We start from the raw sequence: 8181 nt of genomic DNA on the forward strand, positions 1-8181 counted from the left end.
CGTCCACACGGGCAGCGGGAGCTGAGCGCACACCGATGCGGGTAATCCAGAGTGACTGGAGGGGCCGGTTCACAGCTGTTGGGGGGCATGTGATGGTTCACAGCTCTAATCCTGGAAGGGGTCCCACTCTCTCGCTCTGTTTTAGGTCCTCGGGATGAGACTGTAGATGAAAAAGGACCAGGGAGAGGACCTTGCGCTGCCCTCAGAGTGATTTATGGTGCAACTTTCCCACTAAGGATTTGGTTTTCAGAATAATCACCATGTGCTGAACTGGGAACGCAATGAAACATATTGATGAACTTAAATGATGAGCACCGTTATTCAAACACTCTAATTTGTGTTTGTGCATGTTGTGGAGGTCTGACGCCACTGGTGCTGTCTGCCCACATGTACAGTGCAGCTACTTTCTTATCTATTTGACCCCTCGTATCATCAGGATTTGCCTCGAAGATAAGAGAAATATTTCTTTCAAGTGGTCTGTGTGTGTGTGTGTGTGTGTGTGTGTGTGTGTGTGTGTGTGTGTGTGTGTGTGTGTGTGTGTGTGTGTGCCAGTGTTCTGTTAAGCATATTTTGTGGGTGAAGCCCGAGTCTGTTCTCGTTCTGGTGACGCCGAATCCCATTTTCCGTCCCGCTTCCAACTGCCGTTTCCGTTGAATAAAAGGGGTGTGGTTTTATTCCGATGCCTCTGCTATGACATCATCACCCGGCCTCCATGGCAACAGATCTGAGGTGCAGCAAAACACTTATGGAACATTTCACGGAGCGCTCCACAGCTGGTCAACTAGTTTAAATATAGAGCTGACACAGTGACACTAGTGCAGGGCCAGGCCTGTCCATGCACAAGCATGCACACATGCATATTGACTATGAATAGCTAGTGCTGTCAGAAGACATGCAACACAAGCATATTAAGATATATAGATAAAGATACATATGAAGAACTGGGAACGGAGCTGTTTTTTATTTTATACATTCAGGTTAAACAGACAGCATTTAAATAGAGAAATAGTTTAACTTGAATTATGAAAATATCAGTATGACTTTTTAAATATATAATCCTAACAGCTGAGCGTTCTGATTCCCACTAGGTGAGTTTCCTTATCGTAACAGACCAGAGGTAGCGGTTCAACTCCAGCCCGGCGATCTCCCGGCGTTGGTCCGCGTGCTGCTTTTGGAAACGTTGATGTAATTCTTGAGATAACAGCTGATTAGCTTATCTCAGGCTTGGGCTTTGGGCTCAGCATTGGAGCCTGCAGCGAGGGCTCAGCGCACGCCCGGCTCCGTCCAAAGGTAGCAAAAACCCATCAACCGTTCACATCTGTGCGTCCACTAATTAACACGTGGCATCCGCTGAGCTGCTGCTATTTCGGAGATATCGTTTCTCGCCTTCCGAAAACGAATGAATTCAGTGAAGCGTCACTAAATCAAAGCACCACCTTTGCATAGGCTTCATTCCCTGGGGCCCTGGGCCCCACCCTCCTCTCATTGCTCTTTGTAATGGCTGGGCTGACACTGATGGCTTCCATGGGGGCTGGGTGGGGAGACACCCCGGTGGCTGCCATTAAGCAACTGTTATCCCTTTAAGTCACAGGGTAAACACCCGTTTATCACTGGAGAATAGGCTGCAACTAAAGACCACAACAGGCCACTCAGCGGTCCGCGCACACAAGTCCAAACAATCAGGAGAATTGACCCCGTGTTTGTTCCTTCCAGCAGTTTGCCACTTCCTGCTGGGATGCCTTGGACCTGGAGGAAGAACGCGTTGTTGAGCTAGGGAACTCTGGTTAATGATGGAAAATGTGGTTTCCGCATGCCGGTGAGACAATCAGCGCTCAGTCGTACAGGGCAGGGCTTAGCTAGAACCTAGCGTGTCTTTCAAACACACAGAACAAACCCCGTCCTGGGTTCCCGCCTCTCCGTCTCTCCTTAGCTGCAGATACGCATCTTAAAGGCAGGAAATTCCTCCAAATGTACGAGCCGGCCTGTGCTTCCTGTTTCACCAGGTTCATGCTGTTTGTGCACACACACACACACACACACACACACACACCTCTGGGACATGCCATTCCTATGTGCTGCAGCGTTCCCCGAGGACGTGAAGGGCGGTGAGGAGGCTGATGCCCGGCTCGCTGCCTGACAGATCGGTCCTGGATCGTTGCAGAGCGGACCGTCCGTTATTTGTAACACGGGCTCTTAGCAACGCGGTGGCTGCGAGAGTGGAAAAACGTCCTGGTGGCTTCTTAGACAAAGATGGCCCTGCCCTCCTGCATTATAGCTTCCTCTCGTGGGTTTTACTGTCAGTCCGGACGCAGCGAGACAACGTGTGGGGCTCCGTCCCACCAGCGTCCGTTGTTTAGTCGCCTTGTTAAAGCGCCCACAAAACCCCTGAAAATGGGCGGTTGTGTTTTTATGCACGTCTGTAAATCAGTCTGAGGGAGCAGGGCACTAAAAGCGGCATCACGTGCAGCCGCCACCGGTCCTGTTCACAACGCACACAAGTGTCCTCCAGCTGCGGCCCTCAGTGCCTCACGGAGCGTCCAGTCGCCGGACAGATTCCCTGAGTTTGTTTGCTGAACAGCACCGCGTTCTTAAGAGGCAGCATTAAATGCTTGACATCATTTGATGGGAGGTCAGTGAGTCAGAGTGAGCAGATCGACCGAGCGAGACAGGGATTATGGCAAAATCTTCTTAATTACCAGAAACAACAGAGGAACGTGAGACTGGAGCCTTTTTTCAGGCAATGTTTGCCTGAAAATTGAAAATACAAAAACTGAAAATTTTTATAAGAAAAGAACAAAATAACCCACAGCTTTGACCAAATGCAACAATGTTTGTTCAGAAATGTTTTCCACATGCTCCATTTTTACCATTAAATACGATTTTGAGCCATTTTGGTACATTTGTGTGACTCCAGGGTTCATGTTCAACATCAAATATGTTAGAGGAGCACTTCCTCCTTTTACCCACATTCTTTTCAGAAGTCTGCACCTCGTCGACGTCGACTAGGGTCTGCTGTCACAAAGCGCCAGCTCAGGCCCAAGACAAATTCACACCAAAATTGGATTTCCCCCATTCTCTCACCCAAGCTGTAGAGCTCACCCAATTACTATACAATCACCGGACCGGTGTCAGACACTAATGGATGGTTTATACATCTGCGGACACTTCACCTCCATCTGCTTCTAGAATGAAGGTACGTCCAATGCTGCATTTGTGTCACAGTTGAGATTAGGGACATTCTCTATTTGTCTCAAAGTAATTTCGCAGCCCCTGACCCTCAAGTGTCTGGGCTTCAGGGTGAAGTCACTCTGTGTATCTGGGGGGGGTACAGCAGGAGTGCGAGCGCCTCGGGGTATTGTTTCACCCTCAAACACAGTTCACATGCTTTCAAACCATTCACACATTCCCTCCAAATTGCCACCACTGTTTTCCCACACCCACTCCCCTGGTCAAACATGTTCGACACAATGCACATGGAAACAGTCCCACCCAGCGTCCCATGACCAAAACAGACTATATAGAACATAGACAAATATAGTTTCCATGTCTTCTCATGAACATAGATACAAATATAAGCGCGTCCTTCATAGCTTTGTGTTATTGTTACCAAAGCAGTGGGAGCTAAAATTTCACTGCTGCTGTTTTAAGCCCATGCAAGTTCATCAGACACATCAACGTTCCTCAGTCAAGCCATGACTGATGATGGCAGAAATAAATGCTTCCCGTATTCTTTTGTATAGTGAGTAACAAGTCACTCATGTTTCCTTGATGTCTCACATTTATGCTTTGTTACCCTCCCACTTAATTCCACTTAATGTTACTTTTTATTTCAGGCAGTGTGTTCAAACACAGCCTGGTAATAGGGCTAATGTATCAGCACAACAAGCTACTTCTATATAAACACAGTATAAAACTGAGCCTCAGCCCCCTATAAAATCATTTATATTCTCCTAAAATCCCATTTGGTCCAGTCTGGCTTGACTGACATGTGGCTCGTTCATAACGCTCATTAGCCACTGCAGGATAAGTGGTATAGGAATCAATTCATTGAGCGAAGCCTGCGACCACACATCAGCTGTGAGACGGAACGACCTAGCGGTGATCTGAGACGATCAATGCGACGACGCTGACAATCAAGCCCCCTGCTCGTGAGTTAGCAGTTAGCGTGAGGAGCAGCACAGTGATCATCATGCATCAGATCTGGTCAACAAACCAGACGCAACATTCTACGGGAAGAGTTTTAATTCTGGTGAAGCAAAAGACACAAATGAGCCCTTCTAGCATCTCGTGTTAGCATGGTGGAATTCCGCTGTTGTTTCCATTCTATCCTGAACCGGGCCGCTTCCTGATGTATTGTATTGTGTCCTGAACCGAGGCTGATAAACAGCGCGGAGGTCTCAGAAGAATGCGCCGTCTTTTATATGTGTCACTCTCTGTAAACATGAAGGAACAATGTTTGGGATGTTGAGTCACAGTGTCCGTTAAAGCGATACCCCCCCCCCCCCCCCTCCTCTCCGTTCCTGTTAATCTGTCCTGCTCCTCCTTATAAGCCTTTGTTGATGCTAACGCTGTCCAGGCCTCCAAGGTGTCGAGCACATTTGAACGGCCTTATATAGAAGCCGCCGGAGGTTTATGATCGGTGCATTAGTGGCATCAGGTGGTGCGAACCAACATGTGGAGGGTTTTCTGTCATCATGTTACAGCAAGGTCACATTTTAAAGTAGTGTAGTGTCGTCGTCGTACACTAATCGCTCGCTCTCGCTATCGCAGCCTCATGAGCAGGCGCGGCGTGAGGGGTCCTGGGACGTGACTGGCGTGGGCAAATCTGACTCTTGGCAGGAGACCAGGATCTATTAGGGCATTAGAGATTACTGGGTAAGTGGCACGGCCCCCTGCCTGGATAGAGTTACATCCCAAACAAACCATCGAACAGGGGGGGGGGGGGTCATAGTGGAAAGGTGTGGGGTCAGAAGCATCATCACAGGTCTGCTGCAGGTTTTATCCTCGGCTCAGAACCCGACTCATCCACCTTAAAGCGGCCATAACAGAAGCCGCAGCATTACCTCCACATGTAACTCATGGTAATCAACACCAGTCTACTCCATTCTGACATTTGTATGACACCGATTTGGCTGTTTTAAATGCATTATGCAGCTGGTAATGGAATACACCACAGCGAAGGACCACCTACGCACCGGACCTGCAGCCGTGTGAGGAAAATGACAAGATATGCGTTCTAACAACGGAGAGTCCATTTTTACTACAGTAAAAATAATAGAGGAACACCCAGGCGGAACAACAGGAAGACATTATTATGTCAGTAACTGAGGTCCCATTAAATCTACAGACGTGATGGAAGGTTTTAACACAGATGTGCAAACAGGGGTGTGAGAGGGGCCACAAACTAAAAACTGAATCTAAGTAGAGGAACAAAATGTAATAATCTGGACTGTGCATTTTTTTGAAATGCCAAAACAAATACAAGTGTGCTATTATGAGTTATATAATATCAGATATCAGATATATATATTATAGATATAATTATATATTTACTACATTTATTTCTTCAGTGTCTGTGATGGTGATCATTATTAGTTATAACTATTTTAATAGTACTTTTAGGTACATGCAAGAGTAAATGTATTAGTATGTATAGTAATGTATAAATGACATAAACGTACAGATTGTAGAACAGTCTCGTGTACTTTTTAAAACTCCCGTCTCGGACACTGATTCATATTAGTGACCTGGAGACAAACTGTCTCACTTCTAGAAAGAATGGCCCATTCATAACCCCTATTAGTTACAAGAGCGCTCAGCACACTTAATGTTTGTGCTGAAGGGCTGATTCATTCCCCCTTTATGGGCGACTTTACTGCTGACGCCTCGTGACTCAAACCCTGGTCCAACTGTGAGTCTAAATAAGGCGCTGAGCTCGTCCTCTCCGCTCGCCGGTACCGATGGGCCCTGCTTGTGATGTGGCAGGTGGGGAAGGTCGGAAGAGCAGCCTCTGTTCTCGGACCCCTGATGAACTGTTAGCATGATGCTGCTGAGGAGAGGAGGAGGAGGGGGGGGGGGGGGGGTCATTAATATGTCAGATTCACAAGCGTTTGGCGATAAATCACTTCATGTGATGTCCCAACAGCTCATGGTCCAGCTAATAAAAGTAGGACAGCGCGCTCCACTCTTCACACTGATGGCTGCGTTTCAGCCTGGTGTCAGTGGGCTGCAGCTCCGTGGTTATCGATGTGCGTGCATGTGTTTGTAGTTAGTCGCCGGGAGCTTTGAGCCAAGGAACCGGACGGACGCTGTAGTTTCTCTCTCTGTGAGGAACCGTGTCAGTGTCACACTGGCTTTCGTCCTTCATCGTCTGCAGCACTGGCGAAGTGTCTGATAGGAAGAGGCTCGACGCTGCCGTCTCTCTGCCTCTGAGGGACGACAGCGAGTGGATGTTCACAGTCCAGTCTTTTTTTTTTTGATCTTGTCTTCCTTCTAGCTGCTTCCCTCCTCCTCCTCCTCCTCCTCCTCTCCATCCCATGGTTCCCTCTGGAGCTGTGTGTCTGGTTTCTATTAGCCATTTGGTGAAGGCCTCCGCTGCTTTGTGCCTTGGTACAGGAGCTGTTGGGGCAGAAACCTCCCTTTTCACAACATCGCCTTGTCCCTCAGCAATATCGGGCACATATTGTTTATTCATATATATATATATATATATATATATATATATATATATATATATATATATATATATTGGAGAACTCCCGCCACTTCCTCCAGGCACATGAGCAACCTGGAATAAATGAGTCTCCCAGTAACTTTGTGTGTGTTAACACATTGGTTTCCATGAGTAACAAGCAGGGCTGGACTCTCTGAGGAGCGCTTGTCATGGGCGCGTCCAGTTTTCTGGACAGACCCACTCTGTGTGATCAGGATCTGGTGCAGCCACAGCCTCTTGGGGGTTGAGCTGCTCGCGGAAAAATTACCTTGTTGTCTTGTAATACCCCATGTGAGGAGTAATGACCTCAGTCCGGGGATGGAAAGGATCAGAGCGAATGTTGAATAAGCCCGTGATAAATGAGGTTTTCATCTGCATTCATAAATAATTACATGTATGAAGCTGCTGGCGTGGATCCTGCAACTAAGTCATGTTGGTGAGCTTTCTTTGGCCTTGAGCGTGTGTGTGTGTGTGTGTGTGTGTGTGTGTGTGTGTGTGTGTGTGTGTGTGTGTGTGTGTGTGTGTGTGTGTGTGTGTGTGTGTGTGTGTGTGGAGACATTTTAGGAATCATTTCTGTCTGCGTTCGTCTTGTTCTCAGCTCGAGTCACAACTAAAGCCACTGTAAATCATTTTGAAAACCTGACAAGTGTTCGGGGCAGAGAAGCTGTGAACCTTTCCATGTCTGAGGGAACAGCGAGTCCAAGAGCTGAGTCACAGTCCACACATCTGGGTGCTACATTTCCCATGAGCCCATGTCACCACGTAGAACTTCCACGGTTCTTCCCACATGGACGTACGCAACACAGGCCGGAGCGGCGGCCGTCGTGACATCATCCGGGATGTTTTTCATTTCGGGACTTTCAGGACCAAGCCGTGAGTCAAACCGTACTGTGTGCAGCACCCTGTCAGTTAATGCGACACGATTCAGACGTGCTCATTTCTATACGCGGCGCTTTCATAAACAGCGAAGCTTGTAATAAGGCTCTGAGAAGCAAACAGAGGCAGAGCTGTGATTTTCCTCGCTGACACAGCTTCGCCCAGTCTCGTGCCTGCCGATTTAATTGCTTCCATGTCTCTCCGTTGCGGCGCTGGTGATGTGAGCGAGCGGTGCATGAGGACGGTGGGCGTTCACTGGCTGCGCCGGGCTCTCAGCTGGGAGTCCTGGGTGACACAGCCGCGGAGAGCTTCGCGTGCCCATAACGTGCCGTTTCCACCGCGGCCTCACGTGTCGAGCCGCAGCCAATTAAAGGCACCGCATCAACCTGTCCCTCTGTCGAACCCTCAGAGAGTCAGGGGTATTTTTGTCCGGACTCCATCCAGGTGTTCCTTCCGCACCCTCCACAGGTGCCAGCTGTTCACATCTCACTGAGGAGACTGAAGGAGGAGGAGCATCTCAGGACAGACAGAGGAGAAAACATGCACTGGCAACCAGAACGAGTGACTCTGACCATAATAGGACGATTGTCCCC

This window comes from Betta splendens, chromosome 7 (genome assembly GCF_900634795.4).
Source record: "Betta splendens chromosome 7, fBetSpl5.4, whole genome shotgun sequence".
In the NCBI taxonomy this organism is placed as follows: domain Eukaryota; kingdom Metazoa; phylum Chordata; class Actinopteri; order Anabantiformes; family Osphronemidae; genus Betta; species Betta splendens.